Here is a 12,322-nt window from a genome sequence, read left to right as displayed (position 1 = left end):
TTATGTATATCGTTCCTTTGATTCTAAAGAGATTTTACCTTGGTTATATGAGGCATGTGTTGTAATGCAAATAGCATTGCTTAATTGCCACATGATTTGACCTATAGATGTTTGTAGGATAAATGGAAAACATTAGTACAAACTTCAAGAATCCCCCCTCAACAAAAGAGACGTAGCATTAGATAGAGTTTTGGCTGCCCATGCTTATTGATCTCAGCATCAAGCAAAACAACACAAGAAGTTCCAAGCTGAGCCTGGAACCTTGAAGGTTATAAAATCCTCAGTTGAATGACAGGGTGTTGAGGTTGTCCAATAACTTATGATCTTGTTGAAAAAACTTATGCCATTGACACGAAAAGGCGAGGTCTTGATACTAAAGGAAACCGTGGCCAAGGAGAAGGGACACCATGGCCAAGGAACAACACTAAGGATCATCCAAGGAATAGAGGAGGCCTTGATACTAAAGGAAACATGTTTCCTTATACTTTTTAAGTTTATAGAGAGAAAAGACCAGACAATGGACAATAAAATTATTGTATTTACAATGGAGTAGGAATATTGTAATGATGTGTTTGGGATAGTTACAAATATTAAATTACTTCAATAATTAATTATATGTATGCTTTTTTTTTAAAAAAAAGTGAACTAAAGAGTAAGAATTAGGTAGGACATCCCAACTATGTTGGTACTCCCTACCTCAGCCATCATAAGAATACCTGAATATCATATAAATAAGAGAAAAAGGAAAATAGAAGAATATGGGGGACATAAACCAATACCCATGCAAAAAAAGACGCTACATCAAGAGAACTTGTAGTTAGGTAGGCCAAGCCTATTTCTGTAAAATGCTTCTTCACAAAAAAAGGAAGATTATCAAACCACAAAAAAAAGTCTTAAGCATAGCTATGAGCTGCTAAACCATCTATGCATTAATTTCCTTCTCTTTATATGTATAATTCGTCATTGTTATAATCAATTATAATTCGAATCAATTTTGATTTCGGTAAGTTTGCTAAAAAGTGATTTTAGGATAAATAACATCAATTGATTTGTAATAAACTCTATACACTTGGCAGGGATAGGTAACAAATTTGTACATTTGAAATTTATGAATTGATACCAAGATGATGTATAAAACCTGAACAGTAACAATGTCAATGCTCTTTTGGAATTACACTTGTTTTTAAATGCATTTGTTATATACATAAACAAAAATAAATTGAACCCAACAAAATCGGACAAAAATCCAACAAATATCACAATTCACAAAAGAATGTGATTTTGGGTGCTTGGCATCGTTCTATAAGTGAAAAAGAGTTGGGAACATTATAGGTTTATTAAAAAAACATAGAACAACCTGATTCTCTATATATATATATTGTGATTGATTATGATATTCTAAAAGAGATAGAACTAAATTCTGAAATTCTAAAAACCAGATCTAAATCTTCAAATTTAGAAGGAAAAAATAGAGTACAAAAACATTGAATAGATGAAGAACAAGAGCAACCACACTCAGGTCGCCAATGAGGGTGGTCATCGGAGGAGGTTCCCTAGAGTTGCTTGGCCACAACTTAGAAGGTTCCAAGAGAGAAGGCAAGTAGTTGTGGCATTCAATTTTTTATTAAATATATGAATGCAAAATATTCATTATATATTCGAACAGAAGAGAGAGAATGAGTAGAGAGAGAAACCCTGGGTGGGAGAGAGATAGGACTAGAGGTAAGGCTATTGAGAGACATAGAGTGAGTTTCCGTGACGATCCTCGGCAGACATCTGCTGGAAACAGGAAAGGACACCAGTAATACTACATTCGATCAAATTGGAGGGACCACAAGGATGTATCATCCTTCTATTTCACACGCTTTTCCGACGACATTAACGAGAAGGATTTATGGCATCATTTCAAAAAGTGGGGCGACGTGAGGGAGATTTTCATCCCAAAATCGAGAAACAACAATGGCAGGAAGTACGGTTTCACAAGATTTAAGGTTGTCAACGATGTCCAGAGACTAGCAATGCAACTAGACAAGATCATCGTCGATGGGCTGAAATTGTATGTTAACATCCCAAAGTATGGGAGAGAGATGTTGAGATAGGAAGCTTCAGGAGTCAAACTAAAGGGGCAGGAGGAGAGAAATGAAAACGAAGCAGTTCGAGGTAAACAACCATATCAACGACCAAACTTAGCTTCATACGCGGTGGTGGTGGCAAGAAATAACTGGATTTCGGGGCAAAGAAAGGCACAAAACAACGAACCTCACAGTCGCGAAAGCTCGTCCTCAACAGTACATCTCAACATTGCACCAGACGAGAAGAAATGGCTCAGCGAAGTTTGGGTAGGACAATTAAAAAATCTAGTGAGTTTCGAGAGAATCAAAGATGACTTACTGTGGGACATCGGAGTGTACATAACACCCAAGTATATGGGAGATGATCTAGTTTTGTTGCTTGGCCTTACTGATGCCAAAGCAGAACAAATGCTCAACGAAGAAAACGATGGAGGAGTTTCGATGTTCCACTCGCTGGAGAAGTGGAGCCCGAGCCTGTGCACTAGTTTCAGGTTAACCTGGGTTCAATGCTGGGGTATTCCGATAATGACCTGGGACATGAAACAAACCCATAAGATAGTGGCTGCCATTGGAGACATGGTGGAGGTGGATGATGACGTCGAGGAAGGTCGTAGGATGGATAGAGCTAGGGTGCTAATTAAAACTCAATGGAGGCCTGCAATTCAGCACATGGTTAACATGCACATTGGCAGGGAGGTCCACAAAGTACATGTGGTGGAGGAATGCGGTTTCGGCACCCATGATAGCCATTACAGACTCCGGAGCGCCATGGTGTCGTCAGAGGAGATTGAGTCCGTTGAAAGCGACTTCGGCACTATGATTCAGGGGCATGAAAATTACAAAAACGAAGCCATTCATTTTGAACAACAAAGAGTGATTAATCAAGTCCGACAACGGGTTTTACAACAAGCCTTACAGGGAGCTCTAGGAACTCTAAAGAGTTGCTTGAACAACGAGTTACATTTACGTACTGTCAGTGCTAATATTGGCATGTTTGGGACGATGAAAGAAAAAATAACTGATTAGTCTTTCTATTATAAAATAGAGTATAGGCATTATTTTTTTCTTCTAAAAAAATAAAATTAAAAGAAATAGAGCTGCAAGACATGGAGGATCCGGAAACTAGAGTTGAACCGCGAAGGACCACTCTCAGTCCTAACACCGACAACAATAGCCATGGGACCTCCATATTACCCAGCAGTCAAAGCGATAAAGAAAATCCGTAGGGTAAAAGAAAAAGTTCTCGGATAACGGAAAACATCTAGAAAGAAAGATGAGGTGACACCAAAGGGAGAGTGGATGATGGTCAGGCGGCACGTCAGTGGATGGAGACAAGCCATAGCTACCCACATGAGGCTGCACGCAAAGTGGGTGAGGCGCAACATGTTGGAAACACCAATCCCACAGAGGGGGAGCATTTTAGTCACGAAAACAAAAAACAAGCAGAAAAAGGGAGCAATGATGGGGCAGGGCCACAAATTTTGTTTGGGACAGAATCACGGGAAACGCAGAGGGCTGAAGGAGATTTTAATAATGGGCTGGGCTTTTCTTTTCATACCCCATCTAAGAACTCAGCACACTATGGCCTTAGCTCACAAATTAAAAAGGGTGATTCCACAACTACATGGCAGGTTTACTCACGAAATAGAAGGTACCTAAAGAAACCACAAGCGGGTTGTTCAAACACTGAAGACACTGATACAGCTAGAGAAATAAACACAAGGAACCCACAACAAAAGCAAATATTGGACAGAGACCAAGGAGGGACTGGTTTTAACGATAACAACGTTTCCTTGGTAGGAACAACACCATAGAATGAAATGGAGGACCCAAATTCAGGGAATCACCAACTACAAGAGGCAACAACTATATGGAACATGGCTAAACAACTGGGGGAAACAGGAGGGTCAGAGCAGGGGGAAATCATTGACAAAATCAGGGCAATGGAAGAAAGAGACAAGAAGGAGGCAGAGAGGTTGGGAAATAGAAGCTCTACCCCATTAATATTATCACCTACAATGTTAGAGAATTAGGGATGGGGGTGAAATGGGCAGCAATTAGAAGATTGGTCAAGAAGGAGCATGTAGACATGATCTGTTTTCAGGAAACAAAGAAGGAAATAATTGTCAAATCCGCATGTCAAGCACTATGGGGGGATTTTGATGTTAGCTGGGAGATGCAACCTGCAACTAACACAGTAGGAGGCATTTTATGTCTATGGAGTGAAAAAACTTTCAAGCTACAAAGGAAAGTCATTGGCAGTGGTTTTATTTTATTGAAGGGACAATGGTTAAAGGAGGCACATCAAGTCAATATAGTACCATTTACTCACCGTGTGATATTCAAAATAAAAGAACATTATGGGATAATGTCAAGCAGCTGAAAAATGCAAACCCTGGGGGTTTATGGTGCATAATGGGTGACTTCAACAACATTAGAGATCCAACAGAAAGGCTGGGAACTTGTCAGAAGGGGTTAGGGGAAAGCAACATAAAGGAGTTTAATGACTGGATAGAAGACATGGAGGTTGATAACGTACCATGGGTGGGAAGAAAATTCACATGGTTCAAACTCAATGGAGCTTCTAGGAGCAAGCTGGACAGATTCTTGGTGTCCCCTGAATGGTTTGTTAAATGGCCTGGAAGTACCTAATTTACATTGGATAGAAATTTCTCAGACCACTGTCCAATTCTTCTAAGGTCCAAGTTTATAGACTGGGGCCCCAAACCTTTCAGGATCCTAAATTGCTGGCTCTTGGATAGCTCATTTAAGACAATTGTTCAGCAATGTTGGAATTCTAATCAACAGTGGGGATGAGGAGGTTTTGTGCTTAAAGAAAAAATAAAAAGACTCAAAGAAAGGCTGAAGACTTAGAATAGGGAACATTTTGGAGATACTCTTAAGAAGGTCAAGAAGATTGAGGCTGACTTAAACAAGATGGAAGATGATACAATCCACAGACAACTATCTCCCCAAGAAGTGTTGACAAAGAAATAGCTACAGGAAGCATTGTGGGTACCTGCTCAATTGCATGAGTCTCTTATGAGGCAAAAGGTGAGGTCTAGATGGATCAAAGAAGGCGATTGCAATTCATGTTACTTTCACTTGTTGATGAATGCTAATCGTAGGAACAATTCTCTGAAAGGAATCATGTCTGATGAAACTTGGATTGACGAGCCAACATGAGTGAAAGAGGAAGTCAGATTGTATTTCTTGCAAAGATTTCAAGAACCGGTGCATCATAGACCCCAGCTGGATGGAATCTCTTTTCAAACTATTGGTCAACCACAAAATGATATGCTGCTGGGATATTTTCAGGAGGAAGAAGTAACAACAGGCCAATAGGACTATGGGAGTGACAAAAGTCCAGGCCCAGATGGACTAAACTTCAAGTTCATCAAGAAATTTTGGCATATACTCGAACCTGATGTCCTTCAGTTTCTAGCTGAATTCCATGCAAATGGAACTTTCCCAAGGGGTTGTAATGCATCTTTTATAGCCCTAATTCCAAAGGTGGCTGGCCCACAACTCCTAAATGATTACAAACCTATTTATTTAATAGGTTGTATGTACAAGATAGTGGCCAAGCTGTTGGCTAGAAGAATGAAGATGGTGATGCCACTCATAATTGATGAAACCCAATCTGCTTTCATAGGGGGTCGACATCTGTTACACAGTATGATGATAGGAAATGAGGTGATCGAAGAAGCTAAAATGAGCCAAAAATCATGCCTTGTGCTTAAAGTAGACTATGAGAAGACATATGATTCAGTATCATGGGATTTCTTGTTACACATGCTGAGAAGAACATGCTTTAGCTCCAAATGGATCAAATGGATTGACGGGTGTTTAAGATCTGCATCTATTTCAGTTCTAGTGAATGGAAGCCTAATATGAACCCTCATGGCACAAGGGCTGACTTAGGATTTTCTAAGATTAAACCTTGATGAAAAATGCGAAAATTGATTAAGGAAAGGATAGAAAATAAGGTGGTTAATTTCGTGGTTCTTAATAAGGTGATTCTTGTCATAAAATGGATGAATGGGATGGTAAAACATAGGTTAAGTGGTGGCTGGACAGAAATATAGAAATGACAATAACTCAAGCTACAGAGCTCCAAATGAGGTGATTCCAAAACGAGGTGAAAGGTCTCGTTTTGAAATTCAATTTAGGCTCAAGAATCACTTAATTTGAGTGCGTAAAATGAGAGATATGGCAACAAGATAATTCTGGGCAGAAGTGGATTTTTTGGAATTGTGGTTTGAAAGAACAAGGTTGAAGATGAAAGGAAGGAAAGAATCACTCTTTCCGACGAGGGCAACACACAAAAGTTGTGAAAGTCCTTTGATTGTCATAGGTCCTCCAAGTCCTTCAAGTGGATCCTTGCCCTTGCTCTTGGTCATGTCCTCATCAAAAGAGGACTCAGGAAAGGGGATCCATTAGCGCCACTTCTCTTTAATGTGGTTATCGAAGCTCTAAATGGGTTGTTGAGGAAAGCTTTGGAGAAAAACTTGTTCACAGGTTTTCCAGTGGGCTCAAACAATGTAAGAATAAGCATACTTCAATACGCGGACGACACAATTTTCTTTGGTGAGGAAAAAATGGAGAATGTCAAGGCTATCAAAGCTATCCTAAGGACTTTCGAACTCGTATCAGGTCTAAAAATTAACTTTGCAAAAAGCAGTTTTGGAGTAATAGGAGTGCCTGATCAGTGGAAGCAACTAGCAGCCAATTACTTAAATTGTAGTTTGTTGGCCATTCCTTTCGTGTACTTGGGCATACCTAGTGGGGAAAACCCGAGGCGATGTCAGTTGTGGGATCCTGTCATTAATAAGTGTGAGAGAAAACTAGCTAAGTGGAAGCAAAGACACGTTTTCTTTGGGGGGAGAGTGACCCTTATACAGTCGGTACTAACATCGATTCCCATTTACTTCTTTTCATTTTTTAGGGTCCCTAATAGAGTGGTGGACAAGATAGTGAGCTTACAACAAAGATTCCTTTGGGGGGGCAGACCTGAGCATAACAAGATTGCTTGGATTAAGTGGGAGACCGTGTGCCTACCAAAAGAAAAAGGAGAATTGGGCCTTAAGGACATTAAGACTTTCAATCTTGCATTGCTTGGCAAATGGAAATGAAATCTCTTTCAGCATCAAGGACAACTATGGGCTAGGGTATTGGAGTCAAAATATGGTGGTTGGAGGAGCCTGGATACAACATCTAGAGTTACCAATGAATCAATATGGTGGAGGGACTTTAAAATGGTTTTTCTTCACACACAATAGGGACGGGCTCTCCAAAATGGAACGATGTGGAAGGTTGGATGTGGTGATAGGATCAAGTTCTGGGAGGATAGATGGGTTAGTGGGAAGGAAACATTATCAGCAAAATACCCTAGATTATATCTCATTTCTTGCCAGCAAAATTAGATCATTAGGCAGATGGGAGATCAAAAGGACACAGGATGGGAGTGGGATTTCATATGGAGGAGGCCACTGTTTGACAATGAGATTGCCACAATTGTTAGTTTCCTAAGAGATGTTGAAGGCAAGATAATACAACAACATAGAAGTGATGTGTGGGTGTGGAAGGCAAATCCAAGCGGCAATTATTCGGGACAAAGTGCTTACCATATGTTAAGGGGGGAAACAACCGAGGGGAGTCAAAATGAGTGTTTTGAGGAACTATGGAAAATAAAGATCCCAAGAAAAATCTCAGTCTTTGTCTGGAGGTTACTTAGAGATAGGTTGCTAACAAGAACAAATTTACAAAGGCGGCAAGTGCAGATCAATGACTTGTCTTGTCCATTCTACAAAAGCATGGAGGAGGATTCAGCCCATTTGTTTATCCACTGCAACAAAATCCAACCTATTTGGTGGGAATCCCTATCTTGGCTGAATATACAAGGTGTTTTCCCACAAACCCCAAATCAACATTTTCTCTAACATGCATCTGTTTTGGCTGAGGGCATAAGGGTCAATAGGTGGTAGTGCTGGTGACTAGCTTTGACATGGTCCATATGGCAGCATAGGAACAACATATTGTTTGCCAATGCAACATTAAATGGCAACAAAGTGTTTGAAGATGCAATATTCTTACTTTGAACTTGGCTTAGAAGTTTGGAGAAAGATTTTACAATACATTTTAACCAATGGTCGAGTAATATTAGGAATGGTTTTGTCTATTAGCTGAGGATAGCAGCATAGGATAACAGTATATGCAGCCTTGTGTTCATAGCCATTGTTTGGTTCCTATCGAGACTGTGCTAAGTCTGATATACGGAACCAATTGTTTGGTCTATCTCAACTATGTATCTTTGTACCTCTGGTACTTCGAAATATATATATATATATATATATATATATTGTTGTTATGAAAGTGATGAAGAACAAACAAGAACAGCAACAGCAACAGAACAATATGTCATACACAAAATTTGCAATAAAATGAAAGAGAGAAAGGAGAGAAAGAACACAGAGAATTTACGTGGTTCACCCTTAATCAGGCTACATCCACAGGAGGGAACATAGAGCTGTTTATTATTGATGAAATTCAAAAGGGAAGACCATTCCAATTACAGAGCAGCCTTGCCTTATATAAGCAAAGGATTAGAAAATGGCAGAACAAGAAAAACAATAACCGAATTAACTGCCATATGGATTTTAGTCACAATCCACCACCTTGAACTAACATCCATATAAAACATAAACTGCACCCTCCAAACACACATGAACTTAACCCCAACAATCAACATTGAGCAAGCTTAACAGTGATCAAACTTACTCTTTGGGACTAGTTTTGTGAACATATCAACAGGATTGTGCAGAGTACTGATCTTATGAACCTTAATTCTTCTTTCTGACCGAATGAAGTGATATCTAACATCTATATGCTTGGTTCTATCATGATGAACCTGATCCTTGGCAAGCATATAGCACTAAGGCTATCACAGTATATGTTAGCATATTCTTGATTAATTTCGAGATCATTTATCAGACCTCTTAGCCAAATTCCTTCCTTTGCAGCTTCAGTAAGAGCCATATATTCGGCCTTAGTAGTTGAGAGGGCAACAAAATGTTGATGTGTTGCCTTCCAACTCACCAAAGCAGCCACCAAGGGTGTAAGCATACCCTGTTAGGGACCTTCTCTTGACAAGATCAGCAGCAAAATCAGCATTAGAATAGCCAGTGAGACAACAATCCAAGTTAGATCCATAGATCAAACCTATATCTGTAGTCCGTTTAAGATATCTGAAAATTCTCTTCACAGCCTTCCAATGTTCCTTCTGAGGTTGGTTTAAGAACCTACTAACCATGCTAACAGCATAAGCAAAGTCAGGTCTGGTGCAGACCATGGCATACATGAGGCTGCCGACAGCACTTGAGTATGGAACCTTTGACATATAGTCCTAATCAGCATGAGCTTGAACCTTTATCATAGCAGACAACTTCTCTTTTTTTGAAAGGGGAGTACTGATAGTTTTAGAATCAGTCATTCCAAACCTCACAAGTATCTTCTGAATGCAATCCTTTTGAGACAAAAATAGCCTTTTCTAAGTTATGTCCCTATAGATCTCCATTCCTAACATTTTCTTTGCAACCTCTAGATCTTTCATATCAAACTCACCACCCTGGAGGATCTTCAGATTTTGTATATCACACATGCTTGTAGCTGCAATAAGCATGTCATCTACATAGAGTAGAAGGTAGATCATTGATCCATCCTCCACCTTGTTGTGATAAACACAACAATCATAGAGACTTCTCTTGAATCCTTGGTTGGTGATAAAGCTGCCAAACCTCACGTACCATTGTCTTGGGGATTGTTTCAGTCCATATAAGGACCTCTGCAGTTGACATACATACATTTCTTTTCCTTGAACTTCAAACCCTTCAGGTTGTTTCATTATAATATTTTCTTCCAATCTTCCATGGAGAAAAGAAGCCTTGACATCAAGCTGTTCAAGTTCTAAATTTTGGTTTGCCACTATAGCAAGCAAAACCCTGATGGATGTATGTCTAACCACAGGTGAAAATATTTCATTGCAATCTACTCCTTCTTTCTGGCTGAATCCCATGGCAACTAACCTAGCCTTGTATCTTATCCCTTCCTTTTCTGAAAGACCAGGTTTCCTTTTGAATATCCACTTGCAACCTACCACATGTCTTCCTTTAGGTACTTCAACAAGTTTACAGGTTTGATTCTTATATAGAGATTCCATTTCCTCTTTCATAGCTAACAACCAATTTTTAGCTTCAGGATGATTGATAGCTTCTTTGTAGGTGGCAGGTTCATTTGAATCTATTTCTTCAGCTGCATGTAAAGCATAAGCAGCCATATCTTCAAAGCCATATCTCTCAGAAGGCTTGATGACCCTCTTAGGTCTCTAACTGATTCTAGGATTGAGTTGAGCAGGCTCAGGTTCAGAATTCTGATGAGACTCATTTGCACTGGAATCTTCTGATTACTTACCTTCTTGAAGAACCACAGGAGATGTATCTGTATGACCCCCTTTTTCTGAGTCTTTGGTTATAGATTCTACATCTTTTTCTTGAGGAGAGTGACAACTCTGTGTTTCAGTAATTGGAACCTCAATTTTAGGATGGAGCAGATGTGATTCATCAAAAATTACATCTCTACTGAGAAGAACTTTCCTTTCAGAGGGTGACCAGATCCTATAACCTTTCACCCCATCACCATAACCCATGAACAAAGCCTTTCTTGATCTAGGTACCAGCTTTCCTTGATTGACATGATAATAAGCATTGCAGCCAAATACTCTTAGATTTGAGTAGTTTGTTGTTTTGTCATTCCAGATTTCAATAAGAGTTTTAAGTCCTATAGCAGTAGAGGGTGTTCTATTGATAAGAAAATAAGTTGTATTGATAGCTTCTCCCCAAAAACTTTTGTTGAGGCCAACATTAGACAATTAGCATCTTGTTCTTTCCATAAGTGTTCGGTTCATTCATTCAGCAACTCCATTTTGCTGAGGAGTGTTCCTAACAGTAAGTTTTTTTAACAATTCCTTCTTCTCTATAGAATTTGTTAAATTCTGTTGAGCAGAACTCTAGGCCATTGTTAGTTCTGAGTCTTTTAACTTTCCTTTCAGTTTGTTTTTCAATCAGTGCTTTTCATTCTTTGAAGCATTTGAAAGCTTGACTCTTCTGACTCATGATGTAGATCCATGTCATTTTTTAGTAGTCATCAATTATGGAAAGGAAATACCTTCCACCACCTAGTGAAGGTACTCTTGCATGCCCCCAGCAGTCAACATGAATGTAATCAAGAGTTCCTTAGGTGGTGTGAATTGCTTTAGGAAATTTAATCCTATGTTGCTTGCCGAAAACACAATGTTCACATAATTTAAGCTCATCCAGTTTCTGATTTCCCAACAGCTGTTGTTTTTGGAGTATCATCATACATTTTTCATTCATATGACTAAGCCTCATGTGCCACAATTGAGTTAAGTCAGTATGCTCTTATTAAACTTTGATGCAACAGCTACTAAATCATCATCAATACATGTTGTACCTTGAAGTATATAGAGATTACCCCTCTTTATACCCTTCATCACTAATGTAGAGCCTTTCTGAATTTTCATGACCCCATTTTTAGTGTTGCATTTGAACCCCTTTCCATCCATAATACCTATAGAGATTAGATTCTTCTTCAGCTCTGGAACATGTCTAACTTCAGTGAGTGTTCGGATAATTCCATCATGCATCTTGATTTTTATTGTGCCAATTCCAACTGTCTTGCATGAGACATCATTTCCCCTAAAGATATTTCCACCCGATTTCTCTTCATAGGTGTCAAACCAGGTTTTGTTAGGACACATATGAAAGGAACAGCCAGAGTCTAATATCCACTGATCTTTAGAATGTTGGTGGTGATCAGAAACTGAGAGAACATGCTTATTTTCAAATGTGGAACCTTCCTTGGCAACAACAACAGATGGTTTGCCCTTTTTCTTAGGACAATCTTTCTTCCAATGACCTGACTCCTTACAGTAGTACAAATGTCCTTTGGATTGACATGAGTCTTCTTCTTTCCTTTAAACACTTTTTCTTGATGTTCTTGTTAGAGTTAGAGACCACAAGACCAAAACCATTTGATTCTTCAGAATTTCCAGGTGCTTTAGATCTAAGTTCCCTTGAATATAAGCTGGATTTCACCTCCTCCATGGTGACAAATTCCTTACCAACACTAAGAGAATTGACAAAGCTCTCATATGATGGTGGTAGAGAGGCTAG

The sequence above is a fragment of the Glycine soja genome, chromosome 18, assembly GCF_004193775.1.
Source record: "Glycine soja cultivar W05 chromosome 18, ASM419377v2, whole genome shotgun sequence".
NCBI lineage: Eukaryota > Viridiplantae > Streptophyta > Magnoliopsida > Fabales > Fabaceae > Glycine > Glycine soja.
The sequence above is the reverse complement of the archived record's forward strand: the minus strand, read 5'-3'. Positions refer to the sequence as shown.